Source organism: Marmota marmota, unplaced genomic scaffold (assembly GCF_001458135.2).
Source record: "Marmota marmota marmota unplaced genomic scaffold, marMar, whole genome shotgun sequence".
NCBI lineage: Eukaryota > Metazoa > Chordata > Mammalia > Rodentia > Sciuridae > Marmota > Marmota marmota.
Genome location: NW_026000168.1, coordinates 3,243,351 through 3,255,624, shown reverse-complemented (window position 1 = coordinate 3,255,624; position 12,274 = coordinate 3,243,351). Strand labels below are relative to the sequence as shown.

At 55.2% G+C, this 12,274-nt stretch overlaps 1 protein-coding gene and 1 long non-coding RNA gene across 7 annotated transcripts in view; one reads left to right on the top strand and one right to left on the bottom strand.

The window, feature by feature from the left end:
- Foxp1 (forkhead box P1) overlaps positions 1-12,274 on the top strand; it is a 616,519-nt gene that overhangs the window by 41,580 nt on the left and 562,665 nt on the right. The gene's annotated exons all lie outside the window — the stretch shown is intronic.
- On the bottom strand, positions 4,688-5,858 carry LOC107150021. 2 transcript variants are annotated; one of them, XR_007341929.1, is made up of 3 exons: positions 5,568-5,778; positions 5,077-5,265; positions 4,688-4,965 (listed from the first exon to the last, which is right to left on the bottom strand). It is a non-coding gene; the product is annotated as an uncharacterized LOC107150021 (long non-coding RNA). The 2 variants fall into 2 exon arrangements; XR_001504515.2 differs by having other exon boundaries at positions 5,077-5,858.

Here is a 12,274-nt window from a genome sequence, read left to right as displayed (position 1 = left end):
GAGAGTATTGATCCCAGCTGATTGCAGAGGACCAGATAAACTGAAAGGGCAATTGACTGCCGTGTCCCCCATCGATCGAGTGCCACAGTTCATCGCCACTGAAATTATTTTCAAGTACTTTGGTTTATCATTCCTAATAAATATAGAAATTGAGTAATCAAAATGACTTACATGCACATCGAACCAAAAGCTTTTAAGGAAGTGACCATGTTTAAGTGAGTCCCTCTTCTCCCCTGGCTTTCCACTCCAGCCCCCGGGGTCTGTTCGGGCTGGGCTGAAACCCAGCTTAAGAAAGAAAGGGAACCCGGCACCTCCGAGGGAGGAACGCTGGGCGCAGCCCTTCCCCAGGGACGCCATAGTCCAGGGGTGCCCTGGGGTGCAGGGAGAGCCCCACTGGATGGTCAGACTGTTTTCCCGTGGACAGACTGTGTTTTCTGAAAGCCGCAAGATTCTCTGTGTTCCACTCACCTTTGGCTGTAAATGTCCAGCAGCTGTTTGCAGGTTCTCAGCAACGTTAGCAGGAGCATCATTAAATCAAAGTCATTATCAGCCCTGCACATGCAGATTACATGGCATGTGACCTCTGCTGGCCGAGGAATGTGGCTGGGTGTCTGTTCTTGTTTGTTTGGGGTGGGGGGGTTATTTTAAAGAAGATGTAGCATTCCACAGAGCAGGTGGCTGAAGGGTAGGACCAAGAATCCACAGTTGGCTTAGGAAGGAGTCTCCCTGATGGAGCTCTCCATAGAAATGCAGCCTGGGAGGAGGGGGAGGGTGCTTCCAAAAGTTGTGTGATGGGCAGGGTCTCAGTGAAATCTCCAGGGCTTGTGGGCCCAGTGAGTCAGGGTCCCAGCATTCAAAAACTTGCTCAATGGCACATTTAAGAACCAACAAGAGCCTGGTGAAAACTGCAGCTCCATTGTACAGAATACATGGGTCCAGTGGCTGAGAAGGGCATCCATTCTAGATAAGTAGGGCAGCACACAGTGGCAAGGCCTGTGTGTATGGGAGAGGCCTGTGCGGGTGCTCCAGGGAGTAGGGAGGGAAGGAGACCCGTGGCCCAGCCACGGGCAGGGGTGGCACGCACGTGGCGGCCCCTGGTTCAAGGGTATTGTGCAGCAGCCTTCAGTGCCCCCCCACAGCTCAGTGCAGCTGGGCGTGGCCTCCTGCGCTACCTGGTCCTCGTGGGAATCAGCCAACTCGGTATTTACATCGGCTCAGGTCAACCCTGGGCAGATAGACCACGAGGAAACAAAGCCATAAAGCCATGCTCTCAGAACGATGGTGGTCTCGACCATATCATATGGGACCCCAGTGGGAGCCCCATCTGTAATTCAAAATTTCCTGACAGGCACATTTAGAAAGTAACAAGAAAGCAGTAAAGTTAACTCTCATAATATGTTTAATTTCACCCAAAATAGTCAATATATTGTCATTTCATGTACTCAATATAAGAAGCTATTGAGATAGGCTATTTCTTTTGTTGTTGTTGTTGTTGTTACTAAGTCTTTGAAATTGTGGCTTTTGTACATAGGGTGTGTCTTACTTGAGAGTGGTCACACATCGAGGACTCCATAACCACATCTGGTGACCCAGCATGGCTCACAGCTGCCATTGTGCCCAGCAGAGGTATGGGGATCAGACCGTTGGGTAGGGACACTAGAAAGAGTCACAGAGTCTGCAGAGGTTTCTTTTTTCTGTTGACCAAAGACAGGGACTATACCCCTGCCCCAGGTCCTGTGTTGTAGCGTGTTGTGTGTATTCATGTGTAGACGTGTTTCTGGTTTGGCGTACGTGTATACATGTGGCATGCATATATCTGAGAGAGCAGCTGGGTCAGCAGATGAGTTCCCACACAAATCCACTTCATTTATTCCTCAATTAGGATAATTGTCATTTGAGTGTCAGAACACAGTCCTCGGTGGTCCTGCAATGTCACTGTCCCTTATGCATTTTCTGGGCAAGAGCTGAGCCTACAGACCTCCTCACGCACAGGCCTGGCAGACAGCAGGGCCCATAAACATGTCCTGAGCTGACTGTCACCCCTGTGTTGGGTTGTCATCTGCTCTGTGCTTTGTGGTTGTTGCTAGGGGCTGATCCCAGAGGTGCTCTACCACCGAGCCACATCCCCAACCCTTTTTATTTTTTTAGAGACCCTAGGTTGCTTAGGGCCTCACTAAGTTGCAGAGGCTGGCCTTGAACTTGTGGTCCTCCTGCCTCAGCCTCCTGGGCCACTGGGATGGCAGGTCTGCGTCCCCATGCCCGGCCTGGTCTCAGCTCCTGATTGGCAACATCAACGACTAGAAGGTGAGAACAGAGGCACTTGCTCAGCATGAGTGTCCTGCCACTGGCTCACCAGCTGGGTGTCACTCTCTACCCAAGGGTCACCTAGGCCCATGGCTCGCCGCCCTCTTACCTCTGCTCCTGTGACCTGGTGTTTTCATTTCCCAAACGCCCTGCTCTTTGACCTCCGGCTTCTGTATGTGAGTTGACACAGAGGGCCGATCCCTGCTCCCTCCTCAGGTCTTGGCTTGGGGCTTTCTTCCTGGAGAGTGCTTCGGGGGCTCGAGGCCGCGTGCTTGTCCCCACTGTGCACAGGTCACCCTGCACCCTCAGTGCTCTGATTGTCATCCCTTTCTCTTTCCTGTACCAGGGGTGGGATTGCCAGCCCCTGAGAGCAGATCCCAGGGGCTGCAGGCCTCCAGGGGAGCGGGATAGGCCGGGTGGCAAGAGCCTGGGGTCTCCACTCCAGAGCCTTCAAAATGGCCTTCATCCCTGGCCAGGGATCTCTCTTTTCTTTTTGATATTTTCAGTTGTAGATGCACACAATGTCTTTATTCAGTTTTTCATGTGGTGCTGAGAATCAAACCCGGTCCTCTCACGTGCTAGGCAAGCCTCTGTCACGGAGCCACAGCCCTAGCTGTCACAGCGACACTTCTAAATCCAAACCCTGGAGGGCGAGGGGCTGGGGCACACACCCAACTCTTGCACAGTGACTGGTGGAGGGCTGGGCCATGGGTCAGTTATCCTCGGGCACTTCTAGCACGGGTCAGGTGGCCGCAGCTCCGTAGCAAGCCTATGGGCAGCTGGAGGTCTGCAGCGTGCCAGGGCCAGGGATGTTCAGACAGGACACCACCGGCTCCCAGGAGCACTTGGGCCATCAAGACCAGGCCGCAGAAAGGGAAACCTCGGGTGACTCAGGCTCGGGGAATTTGAGTGGGCCCCCTGAGGGACATCCCAGTGGAGTGTCCAGCGCAGGCTGTCAACCTGGGTGCAGAGCTCAGGAGAGAGCTTGGAAGGCAGAGGGACCATGTCTGAGTTCGAGACAGAGAGAAGACAAGCAGGATGGGTGCGAGATAAAATGTGTCACCAGCAGTGCCACGTGGCATCTGGCAACCACCTGTTGGTGGCCTTTCTCAACAGCCTGTCTTCGGTCGACACCTCCCAAGGGTGGTGCAGGCTGGCCCCAGGCGGCGCTGGGTGTTTTCTTATCCTGACCTTTCCCAGCCTTGGCAAGGGTGCAGTGGACTTGGTTGGGGCCATCGCTGGAGTGGATGAGATAGATCCAGCACCGGGGCCTGGCTGCTGCCTCTGAGGAATCCGGGACTGTCAGGGGACGCACCTGCGAGAGGACGTCCGCCGCAGCTCCGAGCCTTCCCAGGGCAGAGTCTCGGGTGAGATTTAAAGAGGCCGGGCAGTTTCCACCTAAGGGCTGACCCTGGGCCTGGAGAAGCATTCAGAAGCCACGGGAAGACGGAGAACACAGAGAACGGTGACTTCCAACAGGAAGATCTTGGCCATCACCAAGGTTCCCAGGCTCCCATGTTCTGACTCTTGAGTCTGTTCGTCCCCACAAGACAGGAAAACTCGCAGCTCTGGTTACGGGAGGGGGTTGGGAGCGCAGGGCGCCATCGTCCCAGCCCAAGGGCACAGTGGGAAACACGGGCTATACTTGCAGAGCTGCTCTGGACAGTCCCATCTTGCAGGAGTGAGTCACCTCTCATTGCTGGCTCTGCTCAGCACTGTGGTGCCCACAGGTCCCTCCCTGGCCAGCAGGGCCAGGCGCGGGACACTGACTGGATCCATTTTCATGAAATGAATACACTGTAAAACTGGAACACAACAGTCCGCGGAGACAGGAAGAATGGGAACGAAATGACATTCAGAAGCCTCTTGACTCTTGAAGGTGGAGAATCCCGGATTCTCCCCACTTTGAGTGGAGCACCAATTCGAGAGTATGTGATTTTGCTCCATGTAGGGATTGCAAAGATCCCCAAATTACATAAATATGCTTTTTTCCCTTATAGCCTAGGATGCAAAATTCTGCGGACTCTTCAAAACAGAGGCCGTTCTGCGCACACGGGGGTTTGTTCTTCGGATTATCTTTTTCTTATTGACAGCTGGGTGACGCGGGGCTGATTCCTATGTTAAGAGCGCGTCGGTTACTCAGGTAATCGTATTTATCACCCAGGATTCTTTGTCTGTTGATAGCAATGAAGTATCAGGGAGTTTCTGCAAGCCGCACATCTATCTCCCTCGCCGCCGCGAATATGGTTTTTATATTTATGTGGAACTACTAATGTGTTGCCCGCGAGATCGTGAGCAATGGGCTTCTGACAGCTCCGTTCATTAGTCAGCGCGGGGAATAAAAGAAAACACACTGATACAGAAACAGAGTGTGAGCCAGCAATTATCATCCGAGAGCACAATTGAAGCCACATTTTATTTAAATATTTATCTTGTGAATTGATTCATACAAAACAAGAAGCCGTTTCTTATTTATGAATGATTCCGCCGTTAAAATTGGAAGAACACGATCGCCGGGTGGGTTGGGCTCGATGCAGTCCGCGGCTCCGAACAAGGAGAGTTTCAATAACATCCAATTATTCATTGGGACGTATCATTGAGGTGGCCACGTGCGAGTGTCCCGAAAGGCACCCGCTGTTCACTTTGGAATCCCGACTTTGCCTAGTAGGAGGAAGGGGACAGGCTTATAGACAATTTTTAGCACTAATAATAATAATAATAGCATTATTATAATAAATGCTTGCTTATGCCTCATTAATAATAAATGCTTACGGTGCTAACTGGTGCCTGAGGGTCTTCCGAGGGAATTTTCTGTTGAGCCGAGGACGTAGGTACCATGCTTACCCCGGCTTTTCCCAGTGAGCTCCAGGAAGCTACTGGAGTCCACAGTGCACTGACCTTGGCAGTTTGAGGACAGGATTTCTGGGGCAGCTGCTGCCGTCACCTGATGGTGAGTGGCCACTGTGGTTTAAATATTAATGGGTCAATTCTGAGTCCTCTGTCTGGCTGGGACTTCGGGGGGGGGGGGGTCGGGCAGTTTCAGAAATCTTGCCATGAGCTGTCCTGCTTCCGTAGCCGATCCAGGAGGATCAGGCCTGGAGCGTTCTGGTGAACTGCGGAACCATCACGCAGCTTCCCTTTATCCCCAAAGGAGAGTTTTGGACTTTCTGCCACCTGCCCCAGCAGCCCGGCCAGCCCCACCTCCAATGCAGAGGGGAGAACTCGGCTTTGCCCGACAGCCAGTGTGAGGGTCCTGTGGCCACCTGTGTTCTGCAGGAATCCGCAGCGTCTGGACCTTGCTGGAGGCTCTCTGCAGCCCGCTGACATCATAAACCTCGAAAGTCCCCGGGCCGGGCTCCCCCGCCAGCTTATCTCAGCGCTCTGTTGGACCCGGGGTTGGGCTCAGGCTCTTTACACAGAGGTGTTGGCCCTTGGGAAAGCGTCAGCCTGTGGAAATACTCAAACACGCTGTCATCCTGTGTCATCAGAGCAGGGACCGAGGGAAGCCGGCAGGTCGTGGGGGTGACTCCAAGACAGGCACCTGGTCAGCGTGCTCCGCCCGCCCCCCGTCTGTGGTGGCAGTTAACCTGGCAAAACAGAGACAGACCGTGGGCTGCGGCTAGTCTACCCGTGATAGGAGAGGGAGGGGAAGAGACAGTGAGAGAGGAAATAAGTTTACATGGATGTAAATCACGTTGTCGATAAGAGAAGGCAAAACAGGTGCGGCTGCTGCTGTGTGCGTTAGGGGATCTCTGACCACCTCAGTGTTTAGAGAAGCCCCCTGGAAATGTGGGGTGCCATGGGGTGGGGTGGGTGGTGGAGCATCACTTCCCCTGGGGGCTAGTTTGGATATCCAGTTTGCCAAGTAGACATGTGTTAAAACCTGGGCACTGACTCACCGGAACCGAACTCGCAAGACACTCACGTATGATGCCAGATTGTGATTCGTTCATACTGTTCTCTGGAGCCACAAAAAGCTCCGTATTCTCAATGTAACGGGGCGTGAGACTCTCTCCCTGTGGATAGGACTTCATGGGAAGCCAGATTGAGACAAGAAGTTGCATGATCATGGTGATCTTTAGTGACCTTTCAAAAGTGCTGTGCTGAGACTCTCTTAAAGACGAATGATCAGAGATCAAAGTTGAATTGGATTAAGTCATGAGAAAGCTGATTTGCTCATGTGACTGGGAAATCAGTGTTCAGGCATAGTTGGACCCAGGATTTAAAAGATGTCATGTACATCCTGCTTCTCACCCATTCAGTCCACTGTAAGACTGCCGCCCTCTGCCGGGAAGGAGTGTCAGCCTCCAGGAGGTTGAATATTCAGAAGATAAGTTTGTTTTTGTTTGTTTGTTTGTTTGGTCCTGGGAATTGAGCCAGGGGCTCTTGACCATGGAGTCACATTCCCAGCCCTGTTTCCTAAGTTGCTTAGTACCTTGCTAAGTCGCTGTGGCTGACCTTGAACTTGCAATCCTCCTGCCTCAGCCTCCCTGAGCTGCTGGGATGACAGGTGTGCACCACTTTGCCCTGCTCAGAAGACAAGTTCTTGAGCACTAGAAAGAAACTGCTGAATTTTGTTGCCCTGAGGAAACACTGTAGCAATCCCCAGCCTTCCAGATCATAAGAATGGCTTTTAAATGTTCAGTTCAGTCCTCTTTCCTAAAGAGCCGCTGGGAGATCCCAACAAGGTGGTGCTTGTTCATTTCATTTTATTTCCTAGGACCTGAGGATCGAACCCAGGGGTTCTTTCCCACTGAACTACGTCTCCACACGTTTCATGTTTTATTTTGAGGCAGGTGATGTTTGTGCTACTGGTCTGGGGACAGCACCCTGGGCATCTCTGATCTGCAGACCTCTAGATTGCAAGTAGAGTCAGGCCTTCCCTTCCAGGGGACGTTTGGTCGTGTGTGTGTGTGTGTGTGTGTGTGGTGGTGGAGAGGGAACCGAAGGCCTCCTGAGCGATGGGCAGGCGCCACACCGTGAGCTACACCCCAGCTTCTCTGGTCATTTCTTAGTGATGACAACTGGGAAGGGTTAGGACAGGGATGGAGAGGCCACAGTGCTGCCAACGTGACATAGAGGCCAACCCAGACCCCGGCCCAGAAGGGGCCTGGCAAGGCCTGTTCCGCATGGCGCAGGGCTGGGCCGCAAGCTCCTGACCAGGTGCGGGCCTCACCTGCCGCCACCACAGCCTCACCTGGGCCCAGGGTGCCACTCGGGTCCTCGTCCCGGAGTTGCCTGCTGTGGAAGCGCTCGGATGCCTCCAGGCCTGGAGGCACCCTGGCTCCCGGAGACCTCCCCTGCCGAGGGCAGGCTCTGCCCAGGAGAGGGCGGGGGCTGTGGTCGCTGCCCCTGGTTTCCGGGTGTGAAGTCTGAGTCTCGCAGGGATGAAGCAAGGCTCTCGGGTCATTTCTGAGCTGAAAGAAAGAAAGAAAGAGAAAGAGAGAGAGAGAGAGAGAGAAAGAAAGAAAGAAAGAAAGAAAGAAAGAAAGAAAGAAAGAAAGAAAGAAAGAAAGAAAGAAAGAAAGGGAAAAGAAAAGAAAAGAAAAGAAATTACAGTTATTTAAAAACTGTTGTTTTTTGAATAGCACAGGAATGTACACAAAAGTTAAAAGGGGGCTGGGGTTTGTGGCTCAGTAGCAAAGCGCTCCCCTCACATTTGTGAGGCACTGGGTTCGATTCTCAAAGCATCTCATATAAACAAATGTATGAAATGAAGGTCCATCCACAACTAAAAAAAAGTTTTAAAAAAGTTAAACGGTTTAAAATAGTGTACAGTGAAACCCAGGTCTCCCCCTCCCCTCCCCCAGTCTGCCTCCTCTCCTCTTGGAGGATGCTGTTCTTCTCAGCTTCTCAGGGATCCTCCCCAAAACAGGCTCTGAGCTGGGCGTGGTGGTACATGCTTGTAATCCCAGGAACTCAGGAGGCTGAGGCAGGAGGATTGCAAGTTTGAGGCCAGCCTCAGCCACTTAGGGAGGCACTAAGCAACTTAGTGAGACCGTGTGTCAAAATTTAAAAAGATAAATAAAAAGGGCTAGAGGGTGTTGCTCAGTGGTTAAGCACCCCTGGGTTTAATTCCCAGTACCAAAGGCGGGGGGGCCTCTCTGTATCAAAAGGTAAACAGTTTCCAGGAATCATAGGTTAATGTATTCGTTACCTGGGTCTGCGTAACAAATCAGCCCAAACAACGGACACTTCTTCCATCACAGCTCTGGAAGCTGAAAGTCCCAAATCCAGTTGTTATCTGGGGGTGGCTCCCTCCGGAGCCCTGGCTGCTGGTGGCTGCAGCATTCCTGGAAGGCTTCCCAGGCTCGGCCTCCACCTTCCTGTGGCTCCTCCCTTGTTCCACAGGTGGCTCCAGTCACAGGATGAGAGGCCACCCTCATCCACTAGGGCCTCACTGGACCTCTGTACTGCTGCAAAGATCCCGTTCCCAAATAGGTGACATTCAGAGGTGCCGAGCCATGTAAGGACTTCACAGTTCAACCTCCGCAGCCACCAAACCCTGCCTGTGTGTTCCTTTTGTCCCCTGTCAGTGTGTCTTGGGCATGGCTGCCTGTCTCTGCCCCGAGAAGGCCCCACTGGGACGGGAGCGTGTGGACGTATGGACACGGGGGAGCCAGGCATCTCTCTCTGAATGGCTCTGTGGGCTTCACCAACCTTCCACTCTCTCACAGTCAGCTCGAGCTGTTCTCCTTCTTTATTTTTAGAGAATAACCAAGCAACATGGGAAAATAAATCACTCCCATGTTTCAGTTAACTAGATTCTGCGCGGTCAGGAAGGATCTGTGAGCTCCTAACACAGGGGGCGCCGTGACTGCCCAGCCCGGACGAATCCCGCTCCACACACAGAGTAGTGGCGATGGCCGTTCTAGATCCTTCCTGAACACAGGCATCGTGTGGCTAGTGTTCAAGACACAGATGAGGCCCCCAGCCGTCTCTCACGGGGCTGTGGCCCTGGTAGGGAGAAAGTTCCCCGCGGTTGGATTAGCTAACCAGGGTCCGGCGCGGTCGGGCTGTGCGTTTCGGGCTGTGCTGGCCGGGAAGATGGAGGTCAGTAGGATGCACACCTTGGCCTTCAGGAGCCTGCAGTCTCTTGGAGGAAAAGAGACCCTTGAATGGCCATCGCGGTAGACATCAGTGTGAGGAGCCATCAGGGGCAGGGCCGGGAAGGTCTACCCTGAGGGAAGGTGCAGGGCGGGCAGCAGCCTGCACAGCCTGAGAGCAGTGGAGCCTCCGTGGAGGCCCAGGGCAGAGGCTGTGCTGTGTGCAGACCTCAGGCCGGGGCTGCTCAGGACGGCTCCGGAGGCCGGCAGGAGGAAGCAGGCCATGTGACACCACAGTGGCCTTCTGTACCCCTCCCTCCCAGTCCTCTGACACCGAAAGTGAAGTTGCAAGATGATCTCTGTCCCCAGGGCCTGCTGAGGCAAGCCCGGCCGAGCAGACCTAGAGGAGGGCCTGGGGACCAGGGCTCTGCTCTTGGCCACCTGGGAGGGGACCAGGCTGGTGGCAGGGGAGCCCACTGCACTCTGTGCCAACAGTGCTGTGCCGGACAGGCTGGGTTGCCGCCGAGAAGAGAGGAGCACCCAACGTGGGAACAGCATCCCTGACAATCCTGTCCTTGTATTTTAAGAAAATCAATGATGCAAAGCCAGGGAGAGGCTGGGGAGAGGCCGGGGAGAGGCTGGGGAGAGGCCGGGGAGAGGCCGGGGAGAGGCCGGGGGAAGGCGAGAAGCGGAGCCCCGGCTGGTGGAGGCCGGCCATCTGGAGCGGGTCCGCCCTGGCGCACAATCCCTAATTGTTCAGTGAGGTGCAGGAGGCACGCAGGGCTCCTTACTGCTCGCCGTCTCCCTGTCCAGTCTGTTCTCTGTTTTCTTAGGGAACACTCAGGCCGATGTAATTAAAAGGCAGGGAGGAGGCAGGTGATCCAGAGCTCCTGGGGGAGGAGGTGCTGCTTTTCTATTTTGTTATGTTGCAATTTTAATCCAGGTGGAGGCAGCAGGGTAGGACGAGTGACAACGTCCCCGTCTTCGGGCCCCCTCTGTTGGCAGGGAGAGGAACCGCCGGGAACTCTCAGAGGGTGGGACACAAACACGAGGTGGATGGGGTCGCCGTGTTGCCCAGGCCTGGCACCTGGCACCTGCCACTACACGGAGATCCAGAAACCCCTGAGGACTGACGGGCGGCAGGAGGAGGGGGCGGGAACCTTGGGTTTCCAACGTGGCGCCGGCATCCTGGACGGCCCACCCTGTTGGCTGTGCTGGGCCGTCCTGCACGGGCCCATTGGTTCCCACGGTCATCGCAGCTGTGGCCAAGCCAGGGTGTGAGCCAGACTGTCCTGCCCACCCTGTTTGCCCAGCCTCCGTCATCTCAGATACGAGCCCCGGGGTTCCTTGGGACCCTGGTCACGGGCGCTCTGCCTCCGTCTCATGAGCCCCCTGTGGGCCACACAAACTCCGATCTTACTTCTAATAAGGTGATTCGAAAGTATCCGTCTGTGTGTTGATTCATTCAACAGTATGTCCTTCTGTACGGAGGGAGATCAGGCTGGATGGGACACGGGCCACTTACAGTTTCATGGCTGGCTAAGGAGATGGACGTGGCTGGACAGCACAAAGCCACGGGTGCTGGACTTGTCACAGTAGGTAGGTCCCTGCTGGTGAGCACGGCTGGTGCCCCCAGGGCACACCCTGCTTTCCTGAGCCGAGGCCTCCCAACCACGGGCTGCCCCCACTCAACGGGGGACTGTGGCTCTCAGCCAGTTTCCACAGAAGGCCTGATGGACGGAGGGGATGGTGTTTGAGCCCAGGGTGGAAGGCCAGCGTGGTCCAGGACAGGGCAGGATGGAGGACCCATGTGGTGCAGGGTGCCGATTCTGAGGAGAGTGTGGGTGGGACAATGACATCAGCAGGAGGGGATGGGGGGAGAGGTGGCAGAGGACGCAACTCAGGTGACAGAAAACTTGAAATGCCAGGCTCTGGGTGAACTGGACAGGCCAGGGAGGTGCTGGGCACCCATCGTCGTCCCTAGGAGTCCAACAGATGGACGTCGGCAGGTGTGCAGAGATTTGGGTGAAGTGAGCGTTGTCACAGGAAGTCCCATCTCCTGGGATGGTCAGGACTGCTCCAGCCACCAGTGACAGGCACCTCCCCCAGGACGGCTCAAGGACACTCTGGTGTCAGTAGGTCAGGGGTCTGGAGCCAGTGGAGGGTCAAGCAGAGCCACAGGCTCCTGGTGGCTCTCTCTCTGTCCCTTGCTCCCCTCTGCCTCTGCGGGCGTCTCCCTGAGGCGCGGCCATCCTCTCAGCCGCATCCGTGGTAGGAGTCCGTCCCTTTCCACAAAATGCGGATTCCCCCAGAACCCAGCGTCTTGGGCCTGGGTGGGCTCCAGTGTCCACGCTTGAACCAGCTGCTCTGCCCAGAGGGATGCGGTCCCTGCTGAGCCAGGCCAGGGGTCCCGTTCTGCTCCTGGGGCTGGGCAGGGAGCCCCACCTGGCCTTGAGGACCGAGAACGGGGAGCCCGATTCCTTGGGGAAACAGCCCCCCAAACCCAGGGTGTGGTCATCAGGAGGAAGAAGGTGGGTCTGGCAGACAAAGGCAGCCGGGGTCCACTCCAGCGCCTTCGAGAAGCCAGCACGTGGGGATGGAGATGGTCCTCGAGGCCCGGGGACCAGAGGTGTCCTCCATGTCCTTTATGCCTCCTTTCTGTATGCGGGCACCAGTGTCCACAGTGGGTTTGGGGGCTGCCAAGGGAAATCCTCAGAAGGAGGAGGTGCAGGCCACCCAGGGGGTCAGGGAGTGTAACAGATCCCAGGAAGTAGGAGTTGTGGTTCCTCCCAGGATCAGGAGCTGGGAGCAGAGGGAGCGGAGCGTTGGGTTGGTTGGAGCCTTCGTCCCTGCAGCGTCCGGGTTTCTACACTGAGTGACGCCCCTCTGCACACACAGTAGCTGCAGACACACCTCCATCCAGC